The sequence below is a fragment of the Mytilus californianus genome, unplaced genomic scaffold (assembly GCF_021869535.1).
Source record: "Mytilus californianus isolate M0D057914Y unplaced genomic scaffold, xbMytCali1.0.p SCAF_1, whole genome shotgun sequence".
Classification (NCBI taxonomy): domain Eukaryota; kingdom Metazoa; phylum Mollusca; class Bivalvia; order Mytilida; family Mytilidae; genus Mytilus; species Mytilus californianus.
Window position 1 is genome coordinate 28,546,773 of NW_026262581.1, and position 8,678 is coordinate 28,555,450.

Genomic DNA, 8,678 nt, shown 5'->3' on the forward strand with positions numbered 1-8,678 from the left:
TCACACCCTGTGGTCAAAATCCATTGTTATTCGTAACAATAGATCTATTCAATTTACACTTGTTTCAGAAATAGAAACTATGAAGTATAACAATAGAACTGGGGTGTAAGTGAAAATAAATCATTTATAAGAGGAACACTTTCTTTGTGTCTAAATCGTGTTTATAATAACGTCTACAGTATCATGATTTTTTCATTTTTCCCTATGTATCTAAACCAAAAAAGAAGAATAGAATAAAGGCTTTGACTTTAAAATTCATTGGGATTTCACAACATTCCTTAATTCTAATGTTTCTGTAATAAACATGGTAAATCTGAAAGTAGTATACGTATCGTATATACTTTTCTTAAATTCAACGTTGATAGATTAAGAAATTACACAGATATTAAGTTCGTACCCTATCCTGCAAAGATGATTTAGATGATTTTTTTTTTAAATTTCATTTTGAGTCACCTTTGGTTATATAGCTCCTCATCACGTATGCAGATGTTCATACATAGATTGCTTTCAAATATTTTGGTGTTAGTGTTTCTGGTGAATATCGGGTGAATCAAGGAAAGCGTTTAAACTACACAGAAATATTTTCAATGAATTGTTCATACTGGTTTATACGTTAACATTTACTAATTTTAACTATGAGCAGTTTATATTGCTGCGATTGCGTTTACTCCAACGAAAACAGCTGTGATTTCGATACTTCATATGCAGGTGATTCGGATATATTGCTACCCCGAAAAGGAAAACTCACTACTTGGAAACAATAACCATTTCTACTTTAGTACAGTTCAGTGGTGTATATCTTCATATTAAAGATATATAAAGAATCAGTTTTCTCGTTTCTTGTTTCACATTTTGCATGTCGGGCCTTTTATTGCGACCATACGGTATGTTTTTTTTTAATTGAAGACCGAACGGTGGCTAATATTTATTTATTACTACTTATTTTAACTCTATTGCCATTGTCCCATTGGCAATCATCACACATCTCCTCATTTTTATATTATCGCTTTTATATACCCCAAAATCTTTCTGTGGTTTATGCTATATACAATAATGTGAAAATATGCGTTTTACCAAATGATTATACCAGGCAGAAAAAACAACACTTTGGGTTTGTGTTATCTTTCTTGGATGTTTATAAAAATAGATTCAACATATTTACATTCGCTAAAATCCTATTTCTAAAAATAGCATTATAAATAGATACCATTTCTTTTCTCGCAAGCACTATTGGTAAAGGGACCAGGTAAGACACGTGGACATTTTAGTTATATGTTTAATGATCTTTAATAATTATATGAATTTATTTAATCATACAAAAAAATGAACCAATCAATGAATTTGTATATTTTACACGAGTAGTATTAATAATTGTTTTAATTCATTGTAAAATATCTCTATCTTTGATTATTATTTTATATCTATAAATACCATTGATATTCAGACACATATTTGTGTATTGCACATGTAACAATTATAATTATCATCAGCCGCGCGTTGTATTCAACATCTACTATGGAACTTTTAAATATCTTTTGACTTGTTGTAAATCTGTTTCTAAATGGTTTAATCTGTTGAAATATTGGTTTTGTCGTCATCCATTATATTTCAAATGTCTCTAAATGCCACTTATCGCGTCTGCCTCTCATTTTATGTGACGAAACTTTCACTTTTATATTTATTTTGTCTTTAATTTTACTGTTGGTCTTTATTTATTTTAACATTTTTATAAAACGAGAATTTTCTGGTTGTTTACTTTATATATAGAGTGTGTATGTCGAATTAAGTTTTGGTTAATGTTGATTATTCAAATGGACAAATTCGACTGATTTTACGTATATTTAGTTTATATTTTTGGGTTTGACTAAGATTCCATTATCAGTTAGTGCAGTGATAAATACAACGTACTATATCAAAAGTTTCCTTAAATTCAATGCTGTATTTATTCAAACTAGGATTGCCAAAAGCCCCGGGAGTTCTAGCGGTTTACTTATCAGAGTGACTGTATACAGTAACTATTTGTATGTGAGGAATAAAAAGTTTTGGTTAATTTTGATATTTAAAAAAAAGGCAAATTGAATAAACTTTATATATATTTGTTTGTAATTAAGGGTTTGACGAAAAATTCATGTATCAGAGTGATGAACTGATCAATACAACGTTAAATGTAAGATGTTAAAAGAGACAAGGTATCAAAAGGCCACTTATAAGTATATGTTAATTCTAATAACATCAGTCAGATGTTCACAAGAATGTCGTTTTCCATTTAATGTTTACACATTTTTTAAACGTGTCTTATATTATATATATTTGCTTTGGGGATTCATAAGTCAATATATATAAGTATTCTAAATGCTGTTAATAGAATATATCGTTTTTTGTTTGTGTGCACCTTTGATCTTGGACGGTATATTGCGCTAATTCATGATTTTATGTCATAGGAATTAGGGTCATCTAGTCTATATGCAAACTAACAGCAAGTGCACTCTTGAATGAAAATGATACTATAAGAACGAGGCTTCGTCAATTACATAAAATGATAACACTACATTGCTGCCATTTGAATCATTAATTTCAAATCATTGATTCCAAGACCCTAATATCAAGTTTTTCCGTTTTTTTTTTTTGCAATTTGATTTTCGATTCCAAACACCCAGTCAGAAAGATATCACTCATAAAAGCTTAACGTTTAATATAGTTTGATGCCATTTCAGTCATGTACTACTGTTTTTATTTGACAAACTAAACAACAAAGCGATAGTATTAATAATAGGGAACAAATCTAAGACACAGATGTATAAAGAAAGTTCAAATGTTCCCTATAAAAATGATACTTTCTTGATTTTTCTATGTAAAATAATTGGAGTGATAAATATTTTAAGTTTCCGTTTTTTTAGATGTTAGATTACAATAGGTCACCGATTTCTTTTATACGGTACATATCATTCAAAGAGGTTTTATTTATGAAAAATTTATACCACAAAACGTGGAAATAAGTCTAACGTCGTCGAATTGTAAGGCATAAAACATTGATTTTGACATTTTTCACTTCCAATTAGGAATAATATTGATTGATACACCAATACCGAAGTCGATGACCCTATGATAATGTTATTTCAAATAATTGATTAGATGATTTACTGTTTTATTCTTAAAGTTTGTGCACTGACAAAGGCTTAGCATTGTTGGACTCCTGATCAATAATTGTGTAATGAGGGTATTATTGTGGTTATTGTTTAGTGGATATATCAGTTGATTTGGTGTATTAAATGTCAAATGTACTTCCTTTTTCTCTTATTAGACATGTGCATTATATGCTAGACTAGTACATTTAGCCGCCGTTTTCAACTTATGTTTTTTTTGTTTTGTTTCTTGTTCCTTTAAGTCTGTGAGTTTTGTTCCTCTGTATGTATGTCGTATCACTACGTGGAAAGATCTTTATCAGCCGGCCTTGTCATAGAAAATATACAATGTTTACAGCATTTTTTTTTAACCACGAATTTCTCAAATTCCAGATAATTCTTTTGAACTAGCTGCATCTATGGTGCTGTATTTGGCTCAACATTCTTTTTCTTTGGAGCACTGTAAATATTTTTGCTGTTTTGTGTACAGGCCTCACGTTCTGTTTCGTTGATTTAAATAAAGTAAATTTTTTGCGTTATTCGCTTTTCAATTTGTCAACATTGTGCACTTTGAGTTGACCCCCTATATAACTATCTGTAACTGTCATCATTTATGTAAACATAAACGTTTAAAACAGTTTTCGAAAATGTCTTTTACCACAGTTAGTGGAGTTTAAGTTTACTATACTGAAACAAGATTTTCAACAAGTTGATATTCATCATAACAATTTTTTAAGTTACATGGTAAGAAGGAATGATTGCTCTAGTTGGTTCTTAGTGACCGATGTTTTTTTAAACTAGCATTGATGTTGTGTAGTGTTTTCTTTCCTGCCTTATGTTATTTAGTTAAGTGTTTTTCAACAGATGGTCCAATAGTATTTTTTGTTTAAAATAATATTACTGGTACCAATCTCACTAATCTACATTTTGTTATTCCACTGTTAGAGAAAAAAAGTAACGATACAATGCTTAGGGAATTCGTTGTTTAAATTCCATATCATCTTTTATACCTGTTCCTTCAAAACATATTGTCAGTATTCGGCTGTTATTTTTGGAGTTCAATATCAAAACTAATAACTGTTAACGATACAATATAAACATGTTGTATGCTTACCAATACACAACTTTTCTCCGGGGATCAAACGATGAAGAAGTTCGGCAGTATATGTCACAACACGGTATTTGTCAAGGAGTAAACCAATACAGCATCGCAAGCTATAAAAGGCTCGACAAATGTAAAACAATTCAAAAGAGAAATCGAACTGCATACTTTATGTACCAACAAATAAACGAAAAACAAATATGATATACAGCATCAAACAACAACCACTAAATTACACGCTCCTGACTTTGGATAGGTAGATACAAAATGTACAATACATGTGTATAGAAAATGCCTTGTATTTTATAATCATGTACATGTGCATGTACATCATAAAGGTCGTGATTGGCAGTGTAAGTGTATTTTGTCATCAGGATGTGTGAATCTATAGGATGTCACTTGCCGGGTTTAGAAAAGGACGTGCATAAGAAAGTATGAAATATCACACATTTCAATACCTAATATTGCATGATTTCTATATCTAAATTCAAAATGATTCTTAAAATGTTTTATATTTTCCAAAACTTTCATCAACATTTAAAACTTGCAAACAGCTATATTTAGCACATAGATTTTACATATGGAATTTAAATACACCGGAAATTTCGAACACTATTTTAATATAAAATTAATTAACAAAGGCACATTTGTGCATTCAAATCAAATCAAATATAGTACTACAGTATATACGGTTATATATTTTTTACAAAATGCAATGTAAATTTTCAGCCATTCGAAACTTGGATTTTTTAAAACTTAATTTTGTTATCACTTTATATAACCAATTTGTCACGGAAAACTCCAAGATAGTTTGGTAAAATTTAAGTTTCGCTTTAAATGCTAAAGAGTACATACAGTATTCTGTGCTTATAAGATAGAGCTTTTGTGCTAGATACTTTCTATTTCAATTTGAAGAAGAATAACATGTTTTTTTATATAATGCCGTAACCCTTTTTCATATTTCGTATCGTCAAAAATGCAAAATCTACCACCCAGTGAAGAAGAAAAATGCACAAAAAATATAACCCTATAAACTAAATCATGCATACAATTTGAGGCAAATTTTAAACACCAGTGGCAACATCAAAAGATTAAACACATCAAACAAATCGAAAACAACTGTCATACTCCTGACTAAGTACAGACATTTCCTTTTGTCGAAAATGGTGGATTAAACCTGATTTTATAGCTAGACAACCCCTCAACTACACATCAATGTATTATGCTTTCATTTGAACCAGAAAAGGATGTAGGACAAGCATATGACTTTAATTCAAATGTCTTCTTAAATCTTATTGTCTTATTTTTATTTTCAAAATATTTGTGTGTTTTTTTGATTTACCAGAGAATATTATATACCGGTACTTAGCTAGCAATCGGATGCAAAACAAAAACAAAAACACAACTTTAAAAAAAAAACTTTGTATTAAACGCCTCTCGGTTTGGCTTTTTAATTTTGTTGATTCGAGCGTCACTGATGGGTCTTGTGTAGACGATATGTGCTTTCCACTTACATAATCATAATTCTAGTGTATTCGATAATTTGTTTCGAATGAAAGATGTCTTTTGAATAATATTTGATCTTATTACGTTTAAGTGTTCTGTCAAACAGACCCCATTTTGTATTGGGAAATATTATTCTCTTTTAACTAGGATACTTTTATGTCAGAACTGCAACGTGTATGTTTTTTTTCTATTAGAATAGTAGAGTAAAAAGGATTTTTCTAGAACCACATAACGGACAGGCAGAACCGAAATAATAACAATAGCATGAAAGGCTAAAAAGAAAAGCAAAAAGCAAAAACAAACTTTTCTTATTTGACAAACAGCTGTCAATCAAACATATACGACTACCGCAACCCTTCAGGAGCCTGTACATAAGCTGTTGTCATTGGTTGATAAGTTACATTGTGTTTCATTTGTGTGTTATCATTATTCAAACTGTTGGATTTCTTGTTTGAATTGTTTCACCTTTTTTGTGATGTCATTGCACTATAGTTGACTACATATGAAGTATTGTTTTGTCATTGTTGAAGCCGTACGTTGTCTAATATTTGCTAACGTGCACGTTATCTGGACTCCGGTGGAAGGTTGTCTTATTTGTAATCTTACCACATTTAACTAATCTTATTGTTATGTAAGATGGAATATTGAATTCTAAAATCGAGCCCGTTAATTGACTTCTATATCTTTTAAATCGTAATAGATAGACAAAATCTGCTGACTGACTAATGACCGCTTTAATAAATGAAATCCAATTCAAAACCACTATCAACATTCAGAACACCTGTACAATGTGTTCAATTATGTAATAAGATAAATAATATAGGTATTAATGTATTCAGGATTTTTGATTAGCTATAAATAGAACGAAAAATCCTTTTTTCGCACAATATATATAACGTATATTATAGCCGTTTCCATTTTTACGTCGTAAAGCAACAAGTAAATATATTACTATTAAACAGGTAAATATTCTGAGGTTTTTATGTCACTTTAATCGGCACGTTGAATAACCAAGGGGTTCCATCAACAAAAAGACAGTACAAAAGTACTCGGTACTTCCATGTTTTGAAGGTTCCATTTTAATGGTAAATTTGTAGTTTATTGATTAACTAAAGGCAACAACATTTAAATTGCAACACTATTCAATTTTGGCAAAGTTGACCGTGTTTGGTTTGTCTGCTCTTCTTCATTTCAAAGACAAACAATGTTTTATTTTTGTTAATGTTTTTGTCATTTTTTTTTATTGTTTTTGATTTTGAAGTGTTTGTCGTCGTTTTTCCTTAAGGGATACATAGGTAGTTTGTTCTTGTTTGATAATTGTGTAGTGTAAAAGTTCAAAGCACTTGAGAAAAAAAAAGCTTCTTTACTAAAACAATTCCAATATTTTCAACCTATTTTGGGTGGTAATCTAGATTGTATTCAGCGAACTTAGATTGCTCGGATGAATTTTTCAAAATGCAAAATATGTATTTTACAAGGAAAAAGGAAACGGTCAATTGCATCTTCGAATTTTTACAGGTAAGTTTTAACTTTAAATACCCGTTCTTTTGATTTGGCTCTTTGCGACTCGCTAAAAGTGCATATGATCTTTTTCGCCGCGAAATTTTGCTAACGTTTTTCACGAGAATTTTGTAGTCAACTCAACTGTTTCGCTTTTGCGCATATAAAGACAAAGTTTGAAGATTTAATTCATCACAACGTTAAAACGCTGCCATGCCAAGGTAGAACCCTTCTATTCGAAATATTGTCATCGGCCGTCTTCAGGCCGGAGTGTCCCAAAGTGTAGTAGCAAGAACTGAAAATGTTAACCAGAGCACAATTTCGCAATTTTGGAACATATACCAGCAGACTGGCTGTACTAAGGACCGCCCGAGGAGTGGACGACCTCGCCTAACGACTCCTGGACTAGATAGCTACATCCGGGTATTTTATCTACGGATTTGAACGATTGTCGCAACAGCCACTGTAGTTGGGATACCAGGATTGAGAAGAATCAGCTCACAAACAGTTTGCAATCGACTGCGACATAATGGCATTAGACACAGGAGGCCGTGATTTGTACCCATTTTGAGGCCGTTACACAGACCGAATAGAGTCTGGTGGGGAATCAGATTGAGGACTGGACATTCCGCAACATCCGCAGAATCTTGTACAGTGATGATTCCCGTGTTATGCTTGCTTCAGAAACGTGATGGAAGAACTCGTGTCTACCAGCGCATGAATAAACGTTTTGCTTTTTCGTATGTTCAAGGAGTGGACAAAGAAGAGGACAGCCTCAGTGGAGGAAGTGTCATGATGTGGGCGGCTATCTCCAATGACCGTAAATAAAGGCAACAGTAGTATACCGCGGTTCAATAGTCATAATTCAATTAACCAAAAACAAATCCGCGTAACAAACTAAAACCAAGGGAAACACATCAACTATAAGAGGAAAACAATGGAACAACAGAAACACTGAACTACAACAAAAACAAACGCCAACATACATATTAACGGACTGTAGATAACAACTGCCATATTTCTGACTTGATACAGGTCATTTTAGACAAAATGGTGGGTTGAACCTGGTTTTATGGCTAGCCAAACCTCCTGCTTATATGGCAATGTTAAAAATACCGCTAAAATGACAACACTACGTTACAGGAATACAGTACAAACAAACGCAAGAACGTAAAACGGAATTGGTACATATTATGGGTAATTTTAACGGCTCAAAGGTATAGAGACGAAATTCTTCAACCTCACCTTATGCATGTTATTGACCGACAGAGGGAGCTATTCCAGCAGGACAATGTTCGGCCTCACAATGGATTATCTTGAGCAGAATAACACCAATGTGCTACATTGGCCTTCCAAATCACCGGACTTGAATCTTATTGATCATCTATGGGACTAACTGAATACACTTGTGCGCAAGCGTCAACCCCCACCTAAGACCGTTGATCAGC